Raw genomic sequence first — 26360 nt, 5'->3', positions numbered from 1 at the left:
TCTATTTTGATATTTTTTCCCCTATATGAACAACATCTTGATATATAAATAGATTGTGATGTGTACATCATTAATATGTGGACCCTCTTCCCTCTAATTGCAGAAGGACAAAACTCACTGTATCTCTTCTTCATACCATAAAGAGGGAAAAAACACTCACACACAGGCTATTTTAACATCCTGTACTTCTTTAGTAGATGCTGATAATTGGAAAAGTCACCAGAAATATTTTTATATCTGTAGAAAAGTATTCATTAATCATCTAAGTAGTTCTCTTACCATTGCACATATAAGAGTAAAATCTCCTAGTTTAGGAGTTGGAAAAGATTAAGTGGATTAGCAATTCATGTGGATTAAATTCATGAAAACTTCAAGATGGTTTTAGATGGCATTTAAAGTTTTGACAAATTTTAATCTTTTCCACATCTACAATTAGTTTCTTTTTGAATTTTGTATTGGTTTCTAGCAAGAATTTTCTTCCTTTGTACGTGTTTTTACTAAGATTACACCTTAGTTCAAATATTCAATAGTAGTAGTGAAAGTCATTCAGTCGTGTCTGACTCTTTGCGACCCCATGGGCTGTACAGTCCATGGAATTCACCAGGCCAGAATACTGGAATGGGTAGTTTTTCCCTTCTCCAAGGGAATATTCCCAACCCAGGGATCATTCTCGCATTGCAGGCAGATTCTTTTCCAGCTGAGCCACAAGGGAAGCCCTTGTGGATCAAATATGTCAACTATTCAACATATTAGTTAAAACAATCATATACACAGCCACTGACTGTATATATAGCATTTTTAGTATTAAAATGCATAGCTATTATAGGCTTGCATTTTTATTTCATTTTTAAATTATGTACTTTCCATCTAGTTACCTCTCAGTGAAACATAATTTTGATGGAAAACATTTTAATATAATTTAGAAATTCTCTCAGTTTTTCAGGGAAAATATGTGCATAGATGTTAAGTGCACATTTAAAATTGGTGGTACTTAACTAAATCTGACAATGGGGATCTGTTTAAAGTGTGCACATTGTCATTATTTAAAGTTCTGTACATTTGGCATTTACTAAATGAGCACATGCCCTTAACAGTGTGAGTGCTTCCTGTGAGTGGTGCCTGAGTACCTGCTGATAAAGCTTTGGTAGCACTTAAGCACCTAATAGACATTTGGGGTACAGAGACTATGAAGTGTCTTAATGAATCATGAGATTTTTAAAAGTAGCTTTGATTCCAGGCTTTATATCTGTGAAGTGATTTGCATTTTCATTTTCAGATAAGAGAACTTGAACCCTAGAGTGGTCAAATGAACCATAAATGACTACTTCAGTGAGTGAATAGAGAGTAAAGTATATTTTCCAGCACACCATTTACATAGATACATTTCTAAAGGAACAAATTCAGTGGGGTAATAAACATCAAAATGTTCCTGTATTCAGCAGTTTTATCAAAAATAGATCAAATAATTCTGGATCAAAACAAATGCTTTCTTGGAGGTAGATGTCATTAAGTAGTAATTGCTCTGAGTTGGCCAGATCAATTTCTTATCTGTTGAGTTAGCTAACAAATAATACCATGCATTTCTTTTTTGGTAATTATGCATTGCTTGTTTCATTTAGATCTATATTGAGTTCCTTCAGGGAAGGAAGGGGCAGTGGTTTATTAATCTTCATGATTCCCTAGTGGTTCAGAGGATAAAGCATCTCACTGCAATGTGGGTTCAATCCCTGGGTCAGGAAGATCCCCTGGAGAAGGAAATGGCAACCCACTCTGGTACTCCTGCCTGGAAAATCCCACAGAGGGAGAAGTCTGGAAGGCTACAGTCCATGGGGCTGCAAAGTGTTGGACACTACTGAGCGACTTCACTTTCACATACAGTGCCTCTACATAATAGATTATTATAATTATTTGTTGGATATAGATATAATTAGATAATCTGAAAGAAATTCACCTATGGTGAAAAAAAAATCAATGGATGTGAAGCTTGGATAATTAGAATCGCATGTTAGTCGGTCAATTGTGTCCAAATCTTTTGAGACCCCATTGACTGTAGCCCACCAGACTCAACCATCCATGGGATTCTCCAGGCAAGAATACTGGAGTGGGTTGACATTTTCTTCTCCAGAGGATCCTCCTGACCCAGGGATTGAAACCAGGTCACCCGCATTGTAGGCAGATTTTTTTGTTACCACTGGGCCACCTAGGAAGCCCTAACTTGGAATCCCACAGATATAGGATTATTAAGTAATCAGAGTATTAATATCCCCTAGATAATAACCCTGAAAGCACTAAGAACTACGGGTGGGTACCTTCTTTGAACTCTTTGATAATCAAGGTCATTTGTAGGGGTAGAGGAATGGAATGGGTTCCTCCTGACAAAAACAAACATGTTCTTTTAAATGATCTAAAAATAATAGATGGTAACATGGATTTTTTCTTCCCATTACTTGACTATATACATGTGACTTGTTAATAACTGCAATTAGATACAGGGGCTTTCCTGGTGGCTCAATGGTAAAAAAAGAAAAATACACCTGCAATGAAGGAGACACAGGTTCAATTCCTGGGTTGGGAAGATTACCCTGGAGAAAGAAATAGAAACCCATTCCAGTATTCTGGTCTGGAAAGTCCCATGGACAGAGGAGTCTGGTGGTCTACAGTCCATGGGGTTGTGAAGGTTAGACTTAGCAACTAAATCACCACCACAGACACCAGTACAATTTTTTGTTGCTAAGTCTCAGCCAAATATAGTTAGCTGCCAAGTTGTTTCCTCTTGATGAGAAATAAAAGAGAATATTGACCAAAAAAATTAGGAAGAATAAAAATGTATAGCCTTTAAATTTAATTTTTAGGTACTGAATAATATGTATTGAGAACCAGCATTGTTTAGACAGTTAAATGAAGCCACGCTGCTGCTACTGCTGCCAAGTCGCTTCAGTCGTATCTGACTCTGTGCCACCCCGTAGACGGCAGTCCACCAGGCTCCCCGTCCCTGCGATTTTCCAGGCAAGAACACTGGAGTGGGTTGCCATTTCCTTCTCCAATGCATGAACGTGAAAAGTGAAAGTGAAGTCGCTCAGTCATGTCCGACTCCTAGCGACCCCATGGACTGCAGCCTATCAGGCCCCTCTGTCCATGGGATTTTCCAGGCAAGAGTACTGGAGTGGGTTGCCATTGCCTTCTCCGAAATGAAGGCATAATCTGGTGTTATTGTGAAGTTTCCTAGATAATATATTTAGCTTTTCTTTTTTAACCATCTACTTCTAAAGGGAAGGACTTCCCTGGTAGTTCAACTGGTAAAGAATCTACCTGCAATGCAGGAAACCCTGGTCGATTCCTGGGTCGGGAAGATCTGCTGGAGAAAGGATAGGTGCCCACTCCAGTGTTCTTGATCTTCACTGGTGGCTCACCCAGTAAAAAAATTGCCCCCATAGCAGGAGACCTGGGTTTGATTCTAGTGTTGGGAAGATCCCCTAGAGAAGGGAACAACTATCACCTCCAGTATTCTGGCCCAAAGAATTCCATGGACTCTATGGTGCATGGGGTCACAAAGAGTTGCATAGGACTGAGTGACTTTCACTTTTTTAAAGGAAAGTGCATTTGTGTCTTTCTGTGTATGTGGCATGGTTTGGGCTTGCCCTTGAATGAGAAGTCTACTCTGAATTTTGAAGGTCCAAAGTTTTGTGATGCAGATTTCCCAGGAAAATCTATATTCTACAAATCCTGCTTAAAACAACTCAAATGTACAAAGAATTGAGTTCTAGGAGATAATTCATTGGTAATGGTAGAAGCTATTTCAAGTCCTGAAAGATGATGCTGTGAAAGTGCTGCACTCAATATGCCAGCAAACTTGGAAAACTCAGCAGTGGCCACAGGACTGGAAAAAGTCAGTTTTCATTCCAATCCCAAAGAAAGCCAATGCCAAAGAATGCTGAAACTACCACACAATTGAACTCATCTCACATGCTAATAAAGTAATGCTCAAAATTCTCCAAGCCAGGCTTCAGCAATACGTGAAACTTGAATTTCCAGATGTTCAAGCTGGTTTTAGAAAAGGCAGAGGAACCAGAGATCAAATTGCCAACATCTGATGGATCATGGAAAAAGGAAGCAAGTTCCAGAAAAACATTTATTTCTGTTTTATTGACTATGCCAAAGCCTTTAACTGTGTGGATCAGAATAAACTGTGGAAAATTCTGAAAGAGATGGGAATACAAGACCACCTGACCTGCCTCTTGAGAATCCTATATGCAGGTCAGGAAGCAACTGTGAGAACTGGCCGTGGAACAACAGACTGCTTCCAAATAGGAAAAGAAGTACGTCAAGGCTGTATATTGTCATCCTGCTTATTTAACTTCTATGCAGAGTACATCATGAGAAACGCTGGACTGGAAGAAGCACAAGCTGGAATCGAGATTGCTGGGAGAAATATCAATAACCTCAGATATGCAGATGACACCACCCTTATGGCAGAAAGTGAAGAGGAACTAAAAAGCCTCTTGATGAAAGTGAAAGAGGAGAGTGAAAAAGTTGGCTTAAAGCTCAACATTCAGAAAACTAAGATCATGATATCTGGTCCCATCACTTCATGAGAAATAGATGTGGAAACAGTGTCAGACTTTATTTTGTTGGGCTCCAAAATCACTGCAGATGGTGATTGCAGCCATGAAATTAAAAGATGCTCACTCCTTGGAAGAAAAGTTATGACCTACCTAGATAGCATATTCAGAAGCAGAGACATTACTTTGCCAACAAAGTTCCATCTAGTCAAGGCTATGGTTTTTCCAGTAGTCATGTATGGATGTGAGAGTTGGACTGTGAAGAAAGCTGAGTGCTGAAGAATTGATGCTTTTGAACTGTGGTGTTGAAGACTCTTGAAAATCCCTTGGACCGCAAGGGGATCCAACCAGTCCATTTTAAAGGATATCAGTCCTGGGTATTCATTAAAAGAACTGATGCTAACGCTGAAATTCCAATACTTTGGCCACTTGATGTGAAGTGTTGACTCATTGGAAAAGAATCTGATGCTAGGAGGGGTTGGGGGCAGGAGAAGAAGGGCATGACAGAGGATGAGATGACTGGATGGCATCACTGACTCGATGCACATGAGGTTAAGTGAACTCCGGGAGTTGGTGATGGACAGAGAGGCCTGGCTTACTGCGATTCATGGTGTCACAGAGTCGGACATGACTGAGCAACTTAACTGAACTGAACTGAATGGTAGAAGACCCTTTTATGTTTTTTTAAAAAAAAATTAGTATTAAATTTTCCTGGAGTATGGATGATAGAAAAATTTGTGTTAGTTTCTGCTGTATAGCAAACTGAATCAGTTATATTTATATATTCATAAATATATATATATACACACACATATATACCCATTCTGTTTTATTTTTCCATATAGGTCATTACAGAGTACTGAGCAGAATTTCCCAATCTATACAATAGATACCATTTGATACAATATATTGCATACAGTATACAATCAATACAATAGCTATCTATTTTACCCATAGTAATGTGCATTTTCAATCCCAATTTCCCATTTTATCCCTCCCACCTCCCCCTGCTGGTTACCCATAAGTTTATTTTCTACATCTGTGACTCTATTTCTGTTTTGTAAATAAGTTCATTTGTACAACTTAAAATTCTCACATATAAGTGATATCATATGATATCTGTCTGACTTACTTTCAGTCAGTTCGGTTCAGTTCAGTCGCTCAGTTGTGTCCGACTCTTTGCGACCCCATGAATCAGAGCATGCCAGGCCTCTCTGTCCATCACTAACTCCCAGAGTTCATTTGGTATGATAATCCCTAGGCCCATCCATGTTGCTACAAACAGCATTATTATTCATTTTTATGGCTGAGTAATATTCCATTGTATATATACACCACATCTTTCTTATCCATTCATCCACTGATGTGCATTTAGGTTGCTTCCATGTCCTGCAAATTGCAAATAGTGCTACAATGAACACTTGAAAGCCTGTATCTTTTTGAACTATCGTTTCCTTTTGATATACTTAGGAGTGGGATTGTTGGATCATATGGTAGCTCTTATAGTTTTAAAGAAATCTCAATACCATTGTCCATAGTGCTGGTGAGGAAGTTTTCCCATTTCCCCAAACCCTCTTCAGTATTTATTGTTTGTAGATTTTTTAAATCTATTTATTTTTTAATTGAAAGATAATTGCTTCACAGAATTTTGCTGTTTTCTGTCAAACCTCAGCATGAATCAGCCATAGGCCTACATATATCCCCTATCTTTTGAACCTCACTTGCATCTCCCTCCCATTCCACCCCTCTAGGTTGATTCAGAGCCCCTGTTTGAATTTCCTGAGCCATACAGCAAATTCCTGTTGGCTATCTATTTTTCATATGGTAATGTAAGTTTCCATGTTACTCTTTCAATACATCTCACCCTCTCCTCCCCTCTCCTCATGTCAATAAGTCTATTCTCTATGTCTGTTTCTCCATTCATTTAAGTTGTGTCTGACTCTTTGTGACCCCATGGACTGCAGTACTCCAGGCTTCCCTATTCATCAGCCACTCGCAGAGCCTACTCAAATTCATGTCCATCGAGTTGTTGATGCCATCCAACCATCTCATCCTCCGTCGTCCCCTTCTCCTCCTGCATTCCATCTTTCCCAGCATGAGGGTCTGTTCAAATGAGTCAGTTCTTCACATCAGGTGGCCAAAATATTGGAGCTTCAGCTTCAGCATCAGTCCTTCCAATTAATATTCAGGACTGATTTCCTTTAGGATGGACTGGATTGCTCTCCTTGCTGTCTAAGGGACTCTCAAGAGTTTTCTCCAACACCACAGTTCAAAAGTATCAATTCTTTGGTGCTCATCTTTCTTTAAACTCCAACTCTCACATCCATACATGACTACTGGAAAAACCATAGACAATCCTTTGTTGGCAAAGTATGTCTCTGCTTTTTAATATGCTGTCTAGGTTGGTCATAACTTTTCTTCCAAAGAGCAAGTATCTTTTAATTTCATGGCTGCAGTCACCATCTGCAGTGATTTTGGAGCTTCTAAAAATAGTCTGTCACTGTTTCCATTGTTTCCTCATCTATTTGCCATGAAGTGATGGGACCAGATGCCATGATCTTAGTTTTCTGAATGTTGAGTTTTAAGCCAACTTTTTCACTCTCCATTGCTGCCTTGTAAATAAATTCTTCAGTGCCATTTTTCTAGATTCTGTATATATGTGCTAGAATATGATATTTATCCTTCTCCTCTGACTTACTTCACTCTGTATGATAGTTTCTCAATTAATCCACCTCATTAGAATGGACTCAAATTAATTCCTTTTTATGGCTGGGTAATAATCCTTTGTGTGTATGTACCACACTTTATTAATCCAGTCATCTGTTGATGGACATCTAGGTTGCTACCATGTTCTAGCTATTGTAGATAGTGCTACAATAATCAATGGGATACGTGTGCCATTTTCAATTTTTAAAATTTATTTATTTTAATTGAAGGCTAATTGCTTTACAATATTGTAGTGCTTTTGTCATGAATTGGCATGAATCAGCCAGGGGTGTACATGTGTTCCCCATCCTGAATCTCCCTCCGCCTGCCTCCACATTCCATCCCTGTGGGTCATCCCACTGCACTCGCCCCGAGCACCCTGTCTCATGCATTGAACCTGGACTGATTATCTGTTTCACATAGGATAATAAACATGTTTCAATTCTACTCTCTCAAATCATCCCACCCTCGCCTTCTCCCACAGAGTCCAAAAGACTGTTCTATATGTCTGTGCCTCTTTTGCTGTCTTGCATGTAGGGTTATCATTACAGTCTTTCTAAACTCAATATATATATGCATTTGTATACTGTATTGGTGTTTTTTCTTTCTGGTTTATATCACTCTGTATAAGAGGCTCCAGTTTCATTCACCTCATTAGAACTGATTCAAATGTATTCTTTTTAATGGCTGAGTAATATTCCATTGTGTATATGTACCACAGCTTTCTTATCCATTTGTCTGCTGATGGACATCTAGGTTGCTTCCATGTCCTAGCTATTATAAACAGTGCTGTGATGAACATTGGGGTACACATGTCTCTTTCAATTCTAGTTTCCTTGGTGTGTATACCCAGCAGTGGGATTTCTGGGTCATATGGCAGTTCTATTTTCAGTTTTTAAAGGAATCTCCACACTGTTCTCCATAGTGGCTGTACTAGTTTTCATTCCCACCAACAGTGTAAGAGGGTTCCATTTTCTTCACACCCTCTCCAGCATTTATTGCTTGTAGACTTTTGAATAGCAACCATTCTGACTGGCGTGAAATGGTACCTCATTGTGGTTTTGATTTGCATTTCTCTGATAATAAGTGGTGTTGAGCATCTTTTCATGTGTTTGTTAGCCATCTGTATGTCTTCTTTGGAGAAATGTCTGTTTAGTTCTTTGGCCAGTTTTTTGATTGGGTCATTTATTTTTCTGGAATTGAGCTGTAGGAGTTGCTTGTATATTTTTGAGATTAATTCTTTGTCTGTTGTTTCATTTGCTATTATTTTGCTACAATTTGTGTCAGAGAATGTTCTGCTTATATTTTCATCTAAAAGTTTTACAGTATCTGACGTTATGCTGCTGCTGCTAAGTCACTTCAGTCGTGTCTGACTCTGTGCGACCCCATAGACAGCAGCCCACCAGGCTCCCTTGTCCCTGGGATTCTCCAGGCAAAAACACTGGAGTGGGTTGCCATTTCCTTCTCCAATGCATGAAAGTGAAAAGTGAAAGTGAAGTCGCTCAGTCGTGTCCGACTCTTAGCGACCCCATGGACTGCAGCCTACCAGGCTCCTCTGTCCATGGGGTTTTCCAGGCAAGAGTACTGGAGTGGGGTGCCATTGCCTTCTCCATCTTTATATAAATAGATATACAAAAATATCAGATATGTATTTTTATTAACATAATTGAAATAAATATAAACAAGATTCTCTCAATTTCATCTAGCTATGCTCAAATAGATGTATTTTAACTGTGGCTGCATCAATATTATTCTTTATTACTATTCATTTCACGATCTTTCTCAAAATATCAGTTCAGTTCAGTCACTCAGTTGTGTCTGACTCTTTGCAACCCTATGGACTGCAACAGGCCAGGCCTCCTGTCTATCACCAACTCCTGGAGTTTACTCAAAATCATGTCCATTGAATTGGTGATGCCATCTAACCATCTCATCCTCTGTCGTCCCCTTCTCCTCCCACCTTCAATCTTTCCCAACATCAGGGTCTTTTTAAATGAGTCTGTTCTTCTCATCAGGTGGCCAAAGTATTGGGTTTTCAGCTTCAGAGTCTGTCCTTCCAATGAATATTCAGGACTGATTTCCTTTAGGATGAACTGATTGGATTTCCTTGATGTCTAAGGGAAACATAACTTGAAATTTATTTTAAAAAGTTTAAATTGTAGCTACCAGTGTCACTTGAAGAGTTTCTAAAATCAGCAACAAATTATAACCGAGGAAATCTGATTCCATTATAGGAACAGAAAGCTCTCTGTGGCATGTGCAACTTGCCTGAATGATTGCTTATGTTTAGTCTTGGGATTCATTTTATCTTTCAGGTTTTAAAGCTTTGTTCACTTACTTATGTCCATGAACAGTATGCAAAGGCAAAAAGATAGGACACTGAAAAATGAACTCCCCAGGTCAGTAGGTGCCCAATATGCTACTGGAGATCAGTGGATAAATAATCCAGAAGGAACAAAAAGACAGAGCCAAAGCAAAAACAACACCAAGCAAAGTCCAATGCTGTGATGAGCAATATTGCATAGGAATCTGGAATTTTAGGACCATGAATCAGGGCAAATTGGAAGTGGTCAAACAGGATATGGCAAGAGTGAATGTTGACATTTTAGGAATCAGCAAACTAAAATGGATTGCAATAGGTGAATTGAAGTCAGATGACCATTATATCCACTACCATGGGAAAGAACCCCTTAGAAGAAATGGAATAGCCATCATAGCCAATGAAAGAGACTGAAATGCAGTACTTGGATGCAATCGCTGTTCATTTCCAAGGCAAACCATTCAATATCATGGTAATCCAAGGCTATGCCCCGAACAGTAATGCTGAAGAAGCTGAACTTGAACAGTTCTATGAAGACATACAAGAAATTCTAGAACTAACATGTGAAAAACATGTACTTTTCATTATAGGGGACTGGAATGCAAAAGTAAGAAGTTGAGAAACACCTGGAATAACAGGCAAATTTGGCCTTGTGGTACAGAATGAAGGAGGGCAAAGGCTAGTAGAGTTTTGGCAAGAGAACACACTGGTCATAGCAAGCACTCTCTTTAAACAACACAAGAGAATATTCTACACATGGACATCACCAGATGGTCAATATCAAAATCAGATTGATTATATTCTTTGCAGCCAAAGATGGAGAAGATCTATATAGTCAGCAAAAACAAGACTGGGAGCTGACTGTGGATCAGATCATGAACTCCTTGTTGCGAAATGCAGACCTACATTGAAGAAAGTAAGGAAAATCACTAGACATTCAAGTATGACCTAAATCAAATCCCTTACAATTATACAGTGGAAGTGTGAAATAGATTCAAGGGATTAGATCTGATAGACAGAGTGCCTGAAGACCTATGGACGGGAGTTCCTGACATTGTACAAGAGACAGTTATCAAGACCATCCCCCAAAGAAAGAAATGTGGAAAGCAAAATGGTTGTCTGAGAAGGCCTTACAAATATCTGTGAAAAGAGGAGAAGTGAAAAACAAAGGAAAATGAAAGGATATACCCATTTGAATGCAGGGATCCAAAGAACAGCAAGGAGAGATAAGAAAGCCTTCCTCAGTGATCAGTGCAAAGAAATAGAGGAAAACAATAGAGTGGGATAGACTAGGGATCTCTTAAAGAAAATTAGATATATCAAGGGAACCTTTCATGCAAAAATGAGCACAATAAAGGATAGAAATGGTATGGACCTTACAGAAACAGAAGAAGAGGTGGCAAGAATACACAGAGAACAATACAAAGAAGATCTTCACGACCCAGATAATCATGATGGTGTGATCACTGACCTAGAGTCAGACATCCTGGAATGTAAAGTCAGGTGGGCCTTAGAAAGCATCATTATGAACAAAACTAGTGGAAATGTTGGAATTCCAGTTGAGCTATTTCAAATCCTGAAAGATGATGCTGTGAAAGTGATGCACTCAATATGCCAGCAAATTTGGAAAACTCAGCAGTGGCCACAGGACTGGAAAAGGTCGGTTTTCATTCCAATCCCAAAGAAAGGAAATGCCAAGAATGCTCAAACTACAGCACAATTTCACTCATCTCACATGCTAGTAAAGTAATGCTCAAAATTCTCCAAGCCAGGCTTCAGCAATATGTGAACCATGAACTTCCAGATGTTCAAGCTGGTTTTAGAAAAGGCAAAGCAACCAGAGATCAAATTGCCAACATCCGCGTGATCATCAAAAAAGCAAGAGAGTTCCGGAAAAACATCTATTTCTGTTTTATCGACCATGCCAAAGCCTTTGACTGTGTGGATCACAATAAACTGTGGAAAATTCTTCAAGAGATGGGAATACCAGACCACCTGACCTGCCCCTTGAGAAACTTATATGCAGGTCAGGAAGCAACAGTTAGAACTGGCCATGGAACAGCAGACTGGTTCCAAATAGGAAAAGGAGTACGTCAAGGCTGTATATTGTCATCCTGCTTATTTAACTTACGCAGAGTACATCATGAGAAATGCTGGACTGGAAGAAGCACAAGCTGGAATCAAGATTGCCAGGAGATATATCAATAACCTTAGATCTGCAGATGACACCACCCTTATGGCAGAAAGTGAAGAGGAACTAAAAAGCCTCTTGTTGAAAGTCAAAGAGGAGAGTGAAAAAGTTGGCTTACAGCTCAACATTCAGAAAAGTAAGATCATGGCATCTGGTCCCATCACTTCATGGGAAATAGAGGGGGAAACAGTGGAAACTGTCAGACTTTATTTTGTTGGGCTCCAAAATCACTGCAGATGGTGATTGCAGCCATGAAATTAAAAGACGTTTAGTCCTTGGAAGGAAAGTTATGACCAACCTAGATAGCATATTGAAAAGCAAAGACATTACTTTGCCAAGAAAGGTCCGTCTAGTCAAGGCTGTGGTTTTTCCAGTAGTCATGTATGGATGTGAGTGTTCGACTGTGAAGAAAGCTGAGCACTGAAGAATTGATGCTTTTGAACTATGGTGTTGGAGAAGACTCTTGAGAGTCCCTTGGACTGCAAGGAGATCCAACCAGTCCATTCTGAAGGAGATCAGCCCTGAGATTTCTTTGGAAGGAATGATGCTAAAGCTGAAACTCCAGTACTTTGGCCACGTCATGGGAAGAGTTGACTCATTGGAAAAGACTCTGATGCTGGGAGGGATTGGGGGCAGGAGGAGAAGGGGACGACAGAGGATGAGATGGCTGGATGGCATCACTGACTCGATGGACGTGAGTTTGAGTGAACTCCGGTAGTTGATTATGGACAGGGAGGCTGGTGTGCTGCGATTCATGGGGTTGCAAAGAGTCGGACACCTCTGAGAGATTGAACTGAACTTAACTGATATACATCAGCAATAATTACTTCAATAAGTTTAGTGAAAAGCCTTTATATCATACAGTTAGTTCTGTCGCTCAGTTGTGTCCGAGTCTTTGTGACACTATGGACTGCAGCATGCTAGGCCTCCCTGTCCATCACCAACTCCAGGAATTTACTCAAACTCATGTTCATTGAGTTGATGATGCCATCCAACCATCTCATCCTCTGTCGCCCCCTTCTGGTCCCGCCTTCAATTCTTCCCAGCATCAGCGTCTTTTCAAGAATCAGTTCTTTGCATCAGATGGCCAAAGTATTCGAGTTTCAACTTCAGTATCAGTCTTTCCAATGATTATTCCGAACTGGTTTCCTTTACGATGGACTGGTTGGATCTCGTTGATGTCCAAGGGACTGAAGATTCTTCTCCAACACAACAGTTCAACAGCATCAATTCTTTGGCACTCAGCTTTCTTTATTGTCAAACTCTCACATCTGTACATGACTACTGGAAAAATCATAGCTTTGACTAGATGGACCTTTGTTGGCAAAGCAATGTCTCTGCTTTTTAATATGATGTCTAGGTTGGTTATAACTTTTCTTCCAAGGATCAAACGTCTTTTGATTTCATGGCAGCAGTCACCATCTTCAGTCATTTTGCCACACATCCCCCAGAAAAAAATAAAGTCTGTCACTGTTTCTATTTGCCATGTATTTGCCATGAAGTGATGGGGCCGGATGCCATGAATTTAGTTTATAGATACAATATTAAAGGAGTAGAAAATACATTTTTTCTTTACGATTACAACTCTTAGGATTTATTCATGACAATTATCATATGTAGAGTTCAGCATAGTTAATTACATTTATCATGCTGAACTTTACATACCTAGTCTTTATTCATCTTTTACCTGGAAGTTTATACCTTTAATCAATACCCTCTACCCCCACCTCCAATTCTGATTACCACAAATCTGATCTTTCTCTGTCTTTCTTTTTTCAGTTTGTTTTTCTAAGTTTTTGGAAGTCTAATGGACCTACAACACTGTTAGCTTCTCTTACACATCATAGTGGTTTGATGTTTTATTTTCATGCAAAATGGTCACCACCATAAGTATACTTACTATCTGTCACCATAGAAAGGTATATCCTGCTGTATATTCACACACTGAGCTGGTGTTATTTAATCATCCAGTCATGTCCAATTCTTTTGCAACCCCATGGACTGTAGTCCAGTGGGCTCCTCTGCCCATAGGATTTCACAGGCAAGAGTACTGCATTGGGTTGGCATTTCTTTCTTGAGGAGAGCTTCCTGACCCAGGCATCAAGCCCGCATTCTCTGCCTTTGCAGGTGGATTCTTTACCACTGAGACACTAAAGAAGTCCCATACACTAAGCTACTTTCTCGTAAATACAAAATGAATTAAACACTATTTGTAAGACTTGAAATCATAAATCTTCTAGAAGAAAACATAGGTAGTATGCTCTTTGACATGGCCTTAATTTTTTAAATATGGTTCCTCAGGCAAGGGATACAAATAAATAAATAGGACTACCTCAAACTAAAAAAAAAAATTGCAGAGTGAAGGAAACTATCAGCAAAACAAAAAGATTGCTTATTGAGTGCTAGAAGATATTTGTAAATCATGTATAAGATAAGAAAATGTGAAAGAACTCTTACAACTCATCCAAAGGAGAGGAGGGGGGGAACCAACAACCCAATTAAGAACCAGGCAGATAATATAAATATATTTTTTTTTCCAAAGAAACATACAAGTGGCCAACAGGCATGTGAAAACATGCTCAATATTACTAATAATCAGGGGAATGCAAATGTAAAACACAATGAAGTATCAGCTCACCCCTGTCAGAATGGCTATTGTCAAAAAAGTGTTATTGAGGATGCATAGAAAAGGGAACCTGAGAATGCTATTGATGGGAATGTAAATTGACATAGTCATTATGAAAAACAGAATAGAGATTCCTCAAAATTTTAAAAATAGAGCTACCATAAAAATAAGAAATTCTACTTATGGGTATGAAGAAAATGAAAACAAAAATTTGAAAATACATATGTATCCCTATGTTCAATGCAGCATTATTTACTGCAGCCACGATGTGGAAGCAATCTATGTGTCTATCAATAAATAAATGAACAAAGAAGATTTGGCACATTCATACAATAGAATTGTACTCATCCATATAATTAAAGGTTCTAATTTCTCAACAACATGAATAGACCTAGAGGGAATTATGCCAAGCAAAATAAGTCTGACAGAGGAAAGACAAACACTGTATGGCTTCACTTATATATATATTATAAAAACAACAAAGAAATGAACAAACATAACAAAACATAAACAGAGTCGTAGATACAGAGAGTAAACGGGTGACTACCAGAAGGGTAAGGAGTAGGGGGAGGAGAGAAACAGGTGAGGGAGATTAAGAAGTACAAGGTTAGAGTTGTGATATAGATTTATTCATTTTAAATATTCATTTATAAATTTGTTTAAAGATTATAACTTATTACACACATATTTACACAGATAATCTCTTATACATGACTTAAAATACAGTTTTAAGAAAAAAAGATTGTAAATAAAAGAAACCAAAAGTTAAAGTTAACACAGAACACAAATGTGCAAATATTTATGAATGAAATTTTTTTCTCAGAATAAAAACCCAAATTTGGTTATAAGATTCTTAATAACCAAATGGACTTCAATACATGATCCTGTTATGTAATTACCTTTTCTAGAATCAAAATATATCTAAAAATATTCTCATGAAGCAGGTTTTATAGTGGAAATTTATATATACCTAGGATACTAAATATTATATTGAGTAACATTTTTATGTTAACAATAAACTTAGAAATGTATTTGACATAACAGTTTTTGCAGCCATTACAAATAAAACCTGATATCACTGTTATATAAAGACATTTAAGAGATACGGGGAAAGCAGCATCAAAATTGAAGCCTGTGCATTCTAATTTCTCTTGCCAAATAAAATGAGCAGCAGTGGCTACAATTTGCTGGAGCAGCAGTGAAGAGATACCCCATCTCCAAGGTAAGAGAAACCCAAGTAAGATGGTAGGTGTTACGAGAGGGCATCAGAGGGCAGACATATTGAAACCATAATCACAGAAAACTAGCCAATCTGATGATATGGAACACAGCTTTGTCTAACTCAATGAAACTAAGGCATGCTATGTGGGGCTACCCAAGATGGACGGGTCATCATGGAGAGGTCTGACAGAATGTGGTCCACTGGAGAAGAGAATGGCAAACCACTTCAGTATTCTTGCCTTGAGAACCCCATGAACAGTATGAAAAGGCAAAATGATAGGATACTGAAAGAGGAACTCACCATTCAGTAAGTGCCCAATATGCTACTGGAGATCAGTGGATGAAATAACTCCAGAAAGAATAAAAGGATGGAGCCAAAGCAAAAACAATACCCACGTGTGGATGTGACTGATGATAGAAGCAAGGTCGGATGCTGTAAAGAGCAATATTGCATAGGAACCTGGAATGTTAGGTCCATGAATCAAGGCAAATTTGAAGTGGTCAAACAGGAGATGGCAAGAGTGAATGTCGGCATTCTAGGAATCAGCGAACTAAAATGGACTGGAATGGGTGAATTTAACTCAGATGACCATTATATCTACTATGTGGGCAGGAATCCCTTAGAAGAAATGGAGTAGCCATCATGGTCAACAGAAGAGTCTGAAATGCAGTACTTGGATGCAATCTCAAAAACAACAGAATGATCTCTGTTCATTTTCAAGGCAAACCATTCAATATTGCACTGATCCAAGCCTATGCCCCAATCAGTAACACTGAAGAAGCTGAAGTTGAACGGTTCTATGAAGACCTACAAGACCTTTTAGAACTAACACACAAAAAGATGTCCTTTTCATTATAGGGGACTTGAATGCAAAAGTAGGAAGTCAAGAAACACCTGGAGTAACAGGCAAATTTGGCCTTGGAGTATGGAATGAAGCAGGGCAAAGGTTAATAGAGTTTTGTCAAAAGAATGGATTGGTCATAGCAAACACACTCTTCCAACAACACAAGAGAAGACTACACATGGACATCACCAGATGGTCAACAGTGAAATCAGATAGATTATATTCTTTGCAGCTAAAGATGGAGAAGCTCTATACAGTCAGCAAAAACAAGACTGGGAGTTGACTGTGGCTCAGATCATCAACTCCTTATTACCAAATTCAGACTTAAATTGAAGAAAGTAGGGAAAACCACTAGACCATTCAGGTATGACCTGAATCAACTCCCTTATGATTATACAGTGGAAGTGAGAAATAGATTTAAGGGACTGGATCTGATGTACAGAGTGCCTGATGAACTATGGACGGAGGTTCGTGACATTGTACAGGAGACAGGGATCAAGACAACTCCGACGGAAAAGAAATGCAAAAAAGCAAAATGGCTATCAGAGGAAGCCTTACAAATAGCTGTGAAAAGAAGTGAAAAGCAAAGGAGAAAAGGAATGATATTCCCATTTGGATGCAGAGTTCCAAAGAATAGCAAGGAGAGATAAGAAAGCCTTCCTAAGTGGTCAATGCAAAGAAATAGAGGAAAACAATAGAATGGGAAAGACTAGAGATCTCTTCAAGAAAATTAGAGATATCAAGGGAACATTTCATGCAAAGATGGGCTCGATAAAGGACAGAAATGGTATGGACCTAACAGAAGCAGAAGATATTAAGAAGATACACAGAAGAACTGTACCAAAAAGATCTTCACGTCCCAGATAATCATGATGGTGTGATCACTGACCTAGAGCCAGACATCCTGGAATGTGAAGTCAAGTGGGCCTTAGAAAGCATCACTACGAACAAAGCTAGTGGAGGTGATGGAATTCCAGTGGAGCTATTTCAAATCCTGAAAGATGATGCTGTGAAAGGGCTGCACTCAATATGCCAGCAAATTTGGAAAACTCAGCAGTGGCCACAGGACTGAAAAAGGTGAGTTTTCATTCCAATGCCAATGAAAGGCAATGCCAAAGAATGCTCAAACTACCACACAATTGCACCCATCTCACACGCTAGTAAAGTAATGCTCAAAATTCTCTAAGCCAGGCTTCAGCAATATGTGAACTCTGAACTTCCAGATGTTCAAGCTGGTTTTAGAAAAGGCAGAGGAACCAGAGACCAAATTGCCAACATCTGCTGGATCATGGAAAAAGGAAGCAAGTTCCAGAAAAACATCTATTTCTGCTTTATGACTATGCCAAAGCCTTTGACTGTGTGGATCACAATAAACTGTGGAAAATTCTGAAATAGATAGGAATCCCAGACCACCTGACCTGCCTCTTGAGAAACCTATATGCAGGTCAGGAAGCAACAGTTAGAACTGGCCATGGAACAACAGACTGGTTCCAAATAGGAAAAGGAGTATGTCAAGGCTGTATATTGTCATCCTGCTTATTTAACTTATATGCAGAGTACATCATGAGAAAGACTGGGATGGAAGGAGCACAAGCTGGAATCAAGATTGCTGGGAGAAATATCAATAACCTCAATAATAATGCCACCCTTATGGCAGAAAGTGAAGAGGAACTAATAAGCCTCTTGATGAAAGTGAAGGAGGAGAGTGAAAAATTTGGCTTAAACTCAACATTAAGAAAACTAAGATCATGGCATATGGTCCCATCACTTCATGGGAAATAGATGTGGAAACAGTGGAAATAGTGTCAGACTTTATTTTTTGGACTCCAAAATCACTGCAGATGGTGATTGCATCCATGAAATTAAAAGACACTTACTCCTTGGAAGGAAAGTTATGACCAACCTGAATAGCATATTTAAAAGCAGAGACATTACTTTGCCAACAAAGGTCCATCTAGTCAAGGCTATGGTTTTTCCAGTAGTCATGTATGGATGTGAGAGTTGGACAGTGTTGAAAGCTGAGTGCCGAAGAATTAATGCTTTTGAACTGCGATGTTGGAGAAGACTCTTGAGAGTCCCTTGGACTGCAAGAAGATTCTACCAGGTCATCCTAATGGAGATAAATCCTGGGTGTTCATTAGAAGGACTGATGATGAAGCTGAAACTCCAGTACTTTTGCCACCCATACGTGAATTGACTCATTGGAAAAGACCCTGATGCTGGGAAGGATCGGGGGCAGGAAGAGAAGGGGACGACAGAGGATGAGAAGGCTGGATGGCATCACCGACTAGATGGATATGGGTTTGAGTAGGCTGCAGGTATTGGTGATGGACAGGGAGGCCTGGTGTGCTGTCATTCATGGGTCGCAGAGTCGGACACGACTGAACGACTGAACTGAACTGAACTGACTGAACCTATTTCTTAAGGTGGTACAAAATACTACTTAATCAAACAAATGAATATTCCCTGTTATAACATAATGCTAGCCCTTATCAACATGTCCTCTCTGCATAGCTTACTTATTTATATATGCTATACAAGAAGAAACTGATAACAAGGAGGATAAACAGACTCTTTGGGTGGCTTGGGGAGTGAAGTTGGAAAGGGAGAAACTAACTCTGCTAACTATTAATGAAGTTAAGCGAAAACAATGATAACATGACTTTGGGTACAATGACATTTTCTAAAAGTCAAAACTGTTTAAAAGATAAAAAAATGAGACAGTTTGTCAGGCCACTATTGAGGTATTCCTCTGACTTTTCTGGTCTTTAAACAAAGGCTAGATAAACACTTTTAGGGATGGTATTGAGCTAAGGGGCAGAATTAGATGATCTTTAAAAAAAAAAACAACAAACTGCATTCTTATATGTAACCTGCACCTGCCTGCATGTAACACTTCTCTCCAAGTTTCATCATAAATTATCTCAAAGGCAGCTAAAATATATATAACCCAACTACAAAATTTTCCCTGCTTCAGTCCAAGTTTCATATTGATACCAGAATAATAATTATTCTGGCTAGGACTTTTCAGTAGCATATTGAATAGAAAAAGGAAATGCATACTTTGTTATTTTGTCTTTGATCTTAGAGGGAAATTTTCAGTTTTTCATCATTTAGTTTTATGTTAGTTTGTGGCTTTTAATTTATGACTTGTGATTTCTGGTGTATTCCTTCAAATTTCTGGAGCTTTTTTATTATGACAAGATGTTACTTTGTGAAACTTTTTTTCTGCTTCTATTGAGACACTCATGATTTTTATTGTTCACTCTGTTAATGTGTTATGTTAGGATTTTTTATTTTCATGTGTTAAACTATCCTTGTATTCCACTTTTCTTGGTTATGGAGTATAATCCTTTAACATACTATTGAATTATATTTGCTGTTGTTTTGTTTGGGGATTTTTGCATATATATTCATTGAAGTAATTTTCTTTTCCTATGGTCTCTTTGTTTGAGTTTGTGTCTGGTTAATATTGGCCTTGTAAAATCAGTTTGGAAATGTTCAATCCTGTCCTCATTTTTGGAAGTATTTAAGAAGACTTGATTAATTTTTCTTTAAAGCCTTGATTGAATTCATCAGTGAAGCCACTTGGTCCTAGGCTTTTCTTTGTTGGGAAGTTTTTGACTATTGATTCAATTTCCCTGCCAGTGATTGCTCTGTTCACATTTTCTATTTCTTCAGGAATCGGTCTTAGCAGCTTGTATGCTTCTAGAAATTTCTTTCAAGTTATCAAATTTGTTGACATATAGTTGTTCAATGTAGTCTTTTACAATCCTTTTTATTTCAGGGGTATCAATCATAATGTCTCCTCTTTAACTTATAATTTTATTTATTTATGTCCTCTCTCTTTCTTTCTTGAATAGTCTAACCAACAGTATGTCTACTTTATCTTTTCAAAGATGCAGTGCTTAATTTTATTTATCTTTTCTGCTGTCTTTTTAGTCTCTTTTTCATTTATCTTCACTTTAATCTTTGTTATTTCCTTCTACTAACTTTGGATTTAGTTTGTTTTTCTTTTTCTAGTTCCTTGAGGTACAAAGTTAGGTTGATTATTCAAAATACATCTTCATTTTTAATGTAGATATTTATTGCTATGAATTTCAGTCCTAATGCTGCTTTTGCTGCATCATTAAGTTTTGATACAATGTTTCACTTTGATACAATGTTCTGCTTAGATAAACCATCTTAGGATTCTTGCACTCTGTTTTAAATGGCTAACCAGTCAATTCTAAAGGAGATCAGTCCTGAATGTTCATTGGAAGGACTGATGTTGAAGCTGAAATTCCAATACTTTGGCCACCTGATGTGAAGAACTGATTCATTCGAAAAGACCCTGATGCTGGGAAAGATTGAAGGTGGGAGAAGAGGATGACAGAGGATGAGATGGCTGGATGGTATCACCAACTCAATGGACATGAGTTTGGGTAAACTCCAGGAGTTGGTGATGGACAGGGAGGCCTGGTGTGCTGCAGTCCATGGGGTAGCAAAGAGTCAGACATGACTGAGTGACTGAAAACTGAACTGAACTGAACAGTATTAACTATGTACATAAACTACATTTTACATCTCTCTCCTCCACATTTCATACTATGATGTCACAGGTTGCATACATTTGTACTGTGCCTTCATTAGCAGTTTTACCCATGGGTATTTTTAATTCCTTTGTCTTTTAACTTTACATCACATGTAAGAGTACTCTACACACTTTGTTACAAATAGGTGGGGAAACAGTGGAAACAGTGAGAAACTTTATTTTCCTGGACATGGAGGTCCAAGGGATTGCAAAGAATCAGACACCACTGAGCAACTGAACTGACTGAACACAGCACCATTACAACAGTATAATATTCTGTATTTTTCTGTATGTTTACCTTTACCAATGAGTTTTACACATTCTCATGCTGTCATGTTGCTGTTTAATACTCTTTCATTTCAACTTGAAATAACTCCCTTTAGCATATATTATAAACTCCACAAAATTTTAATTATCTGGGAAAGTCTTTATCTCTCCTTCATTTTATTCTTTAACTTTTTATTTTATATTGGAGTACAGTTGATTAACAATGTTGTGTTAGTTTTAGGTGTATAGCAAAGGGATTCAGTTATACATACAAATGTATCAATACTTAAAAAAATACTTTTAAAATTATTTTTCATCTATGTTGTTACATAATACTGAGCAGAGTTCCTTGTGCTATAAGTAGGCCCTTGCTTTATCTATTTTAAATATAGTAGTGTATAAGGATCTGGGAAGTGATTGTTAGGGTGTTTAGGATTGACATGTGCAACATTCTACATTTTTAAAGAACAATTTACCTGTTACTTTATTCTTAGTTGGTAGGATTTTTCTTTAAGCATTTTGAATACATCATCCTATTCCATTCCCGTGGAAAAGTGTGCTGAGAATTCTAGGAGTTTCTCTTTTGTATAAAAGCCACTTATATCTTGATGCTTTCAAAGTTCTCTCTTTGAATTTTTGACTGTAATATCTCAGTGTGTATCTCTTTGGGTTCATCTTGTTTTTGTTTTTTTTTTTCTTTTTTTGAGCTTCTTGGATCTGGATGTCCATTTCCTTCCTCAATATTCGAAACTTTAAGGCTATCGCTTCCTTGAAAGCTTCCTGGTTCTTTCGTTCCAGGCTCCTCCATCCATGGGATTTTCCAGGCAAGAATACTGGAGTGGGGTGCCACTGCCTTCTCCGTCCTGGTTCTTTATCTGTTCCTTTTCCTTCTGAAGTGTCAGTAATTGTCCCTGATGGTATCTCATAATTCCCTTAGGTTTTCTTCAGCTTTTTTCATTTTCCCTTTATCTGAATAATTCCCAATGACATGTCTTTGAGTTTGCTGATCTTTTCTTCTGCCTAATGTAGTCTGCTGTTGAATTTCTGTAGTCATTTCCCTTATTATAGTCTTTAGCTTCATTATCTCCATTTGGTACTATTTAAATTATCTACCTCTTTATTGAAATTCTCACTTTTTCATGCATCATTCCCCTGACCACAGTGACAATTTTTGTGGTGGTTATTTTGGAATGTCTGTCAAGTAAATGACAGATCATCACTTCATTAAAATTGGTTTCTGGAGATTATCTTGGGTTTCTTTTTTAATTTTTTTTAGAATATATTAATCTGCTTGTTAATTTTTTTTAACTCTGTATTGATGCCTCTGCATTATAGAAAAGAGACAGGATACAAAATTTGTGCACAATATTCAGTTTCATTTTTATGCACTAACAATGAACTATCAAAAAAAAGAAATTTAAAAGACAATTCCATTTACAATTGCACACACACACTTTATAATGTTTAACAAAGGAGGTAAAAGATCTGTATTTGAAAACTGCAAGATGTTAAGAAAGAAATTAAATACAACACAAATAAATGGAAAGATACTTCATCCTCACAGATTGGAAGAATTAGTACTGTTTAAAAGTCCATACTACTCAAAACAATCTACAGGTTCAATAAAATGCTTATCAAAACCTACTGAAAATTTTCACACAAATATCAGAAACGATAAAAAAAATATGTGTGTGTATGTCTACGTGTGCTCAGTCATGTCCGACTCTTTGCAACCCCATGGACTGTGGCCCTCCAGGCTCCTCTCTCCATGGGATTCTCCAGGCAAGAATCCTGGAGTAGGTTGCCATTTCCTACTCCAGGGGAGCTTCAAAACCCAGGGATTAAACCTGCATCTCTTGCATCTTCTTCATTGGCAGGAAGATTCTTTATCACTGTGTCATCTGGGAAAACCCCTAAAATGTATATGAAACCAAAAAAGCACCAAATAATAAAAATAACCCTGAGAAAGAAGAACAAAGCTGGTGGCTTAATGCTTCCCAATTTGAAACTGTAACACAAAGCTATAATAATCAGAGCAGGCACATAAATCAATGAAACAGAATTATGAGCCTGGGAGTAAACCCGTACATGTATGGTCAATTCATTCAGAGCAAAAGAACCAATAGTATGGCATGGGGAAAAGACAGTCTCTTTAATAAATGATGTTGGAAAAATTAAACAGCCACATGCAAAAGTATAAAACTGGACCATTATCTCACATCATACACAGAAGTTTACTCAAAATAGATTAAAACTAGAATGTAAGACCTAAACCCATAAAATGTCTAGAAGAAATCATAGGCAGTGAACTCTTTAACTTAGGTCTTGTCAATAATTTTTTTAATCTGACACTAAAAGCAAAAGCAACAAAAGCAAAATAACAACAACCAAAAAAAAAAAAAAGAACAAAAAATTAAAGATGCTACATCAAACTAAAAAGCTTCTGCATAGCATTTGAAACCACCAACAAAATGAAAAGATAACCTACCAAATGGAAGAAAATATTTGCAAATTATATATCTGATCAGTTTTTAATATCCAAAGTATATAAAGAACTTGTACAAATCGACAGCAAAAAGCAAGCCAACCTGATTTTAAATTGGGAGGAAAATTTAAACAGACATTTTTGCAAAGACATGAAAAAGCTTAACACATACATGAAAAGATGTTCTACACCATTAATCATCAGGGAACAACAAATCAAAACTGCAGTGAGATTCACTTCATACCTGTTAGAATGGCTATTGTAAAAAATACCAGAAATAAATGTTGGTGAGGATGTGGAACAAAGATAACTCACATATTGTTATTGGGAAAATATACTGGTATGGCTACTATGTAAAACAACATAAAGATTTCTTTAAACAATAAAAATACAAATACCACATGATCAAACAGTTCCATATCTGGGCATTTATCTGAAGATTATAAAAAAAAAAAACCCCACTAGTTTCAAAAGATATATACACCCTATGCTCATTGCAGCATTATTTACAATAGCCAAGATATGGAAACAACATTAAAAAATCCATGAATAGATGGAAGGATAAAGAAATAGTGGAATGTATATAAAATGGAATGTATTCATCCATCAAAAGAATGAAATATTGCCCCTTGTGATGACATGGATGGACCTCAGGGGATTATTCAAAGTGAAATGAGTCAGACAGAAAGAAAAATATCTTAGACCTCTCTTATATGTGGGTTCTAAATATTAGGTTGACCAAAAAGTCTGTTTGGGCTTTTCCATAAGATGTTATGGTGTGGAATAAACTAATGCATTGTTTTTAGTTTAAATTAAATCTTCCTTCAAACCTCGTATGTTTTGTAAGTAAGAGAGATTTATTCCAATAGAATAGAGGTTCTTCTACATTTCCTTCTAACATGATTCTGTCTTTTTTATTTCAGCTGAGATAACTGGGGGAATTTGAGTCACACGTCTAATTTCTTCTACGATCGCTCTCTGTGATTGAATGCTGTGAGCCTTATTTGTTTCTGAGACAAAAGTTATCTAGTCACATTATTGGTTTTCTCTCTGGAGCATGAGGTTTTCACAGAGAATCTCCTCATTTCAGTGCCTTTTGCAAACTGCATAGGCTGAAAATACCCTAAAACACCAAGATACCCAAACACCAAGGGCCTGGTTTCTTTTTGCTTTATTTCTTCCTTCAGTTTATCTCTGCCTCCCCTCATTTTACTATAAGCAGTAAGAAAAAATCAAGACAGCACTTACACACTTTGTTCCAAGTACACTGATTACAGCTTCTGTTTTCCAAATAACTGAGGACCCAATTCAGCTGTTTTTTGGCCACAATCGAACAAGTATTTCTTTTCCTCCAATTTTCAGCAATTTGCTCTTAATTATGTTCTGAATCATCAGCATTAGCAATTTTAATGTGTATATTTTTATGTTATTTATGATATATCTATTAGAGACAGCATTCTCTAATAAATTTTTCTCCATGATGCATCCCACTTTGTTTTCATTCTCATCAACAGGACTTTAATGCCTATATTTCAAGCAACATTCCAATTTGGCTCAGACAGTAAAGCATCTGTCTGCAACGCAGAAGACCCAGGTTTGATCCCTGGGTTGGGAAGATCCCCTGGAGAAGGAAATGGCAGCCCACTCCAGTATTCTTGCCTGGAAAATCCCATGGATCATGGAGCCTGGTAGGCTACCGTCCATGGGGTCACAAAGAGTTGGACATGACTGAGCGACTTCACTTCAAGGACAATGTAGAATTTCTCTGCTATATTCCTCACTTCCTTATGAAACTTCATCTGCAGAATATTTAATACCCTTATTTCTACTAACAGTCCATCCAAGGTATTTAATTTTTCAACCTTTACTCAATAACCAACTCCAAACCCACTTCCACATTTTTAGGTTATTACTATTGTAACATCCCAATTCTAGGTACCAAAACCTGTGTTCATTTCCTATTTGCTGCTATAATAGATTACCACAAACTTAGTTGCTCAAACAATACAAATTTATTATCCTACAGTTATATTGACCAGAAGTATAATGGTTTCAAGTGTCACATTCCTTCTACAGGTTCTAGAAAAGAGTACATTTCCTTGCCTTTAAAATTTCTATAGTCTGCCTACTTTCCTTGGCTTGTTGCCCCTTCTTCAGTCTTAAAAGTCAGCAGTACAAGATCTTCCCTTTCTCCTTGTTTTCCATTATCACATGATGTTCCCTTTTATTTTTCTTCCTCTAGTATCCTTCTTATAAATGCTCTTGTGATTACATTGAGCCTATTCATATCAGTATCCTTAAGTATATTGGGAAAAAAATCTCTTTTACCATCTATGACAATATATTCACAGGTTTAAGGTATTTGGACATGGGCAACTTTGGGAATCCATTATTCATCTTGCCACAAGAGGATTAACTGTGATTACCTTGTCTCTATTTTATCACTATATTGAAAGTGGGGCTGGACAGCAGTGAGGATGGAGACTGATTAACTTTTTTTATTTGCTAGATTTCTAGATAATAATCTACACTTAAAACAGAAGCAGTTTCATTGGCTATATATTCTG

The sequence above is a fragment of the Bos grunniens genome, chromosome 12, assembly GCF_055505025.1.
Source record: "Bos grunniens cultivar Pamir isolate PY7600 chromosome 12, Bosgru_T2T1.0, whole genome shotgun sequence".
NCBI lineage: Eukaryota > Metazoa > Chordata > Mammalia > Artiodactyla > Bovidae > Bos > Bos grunniens.
This window is presented reverse-complemented; position numbering follows the sequence as displayed.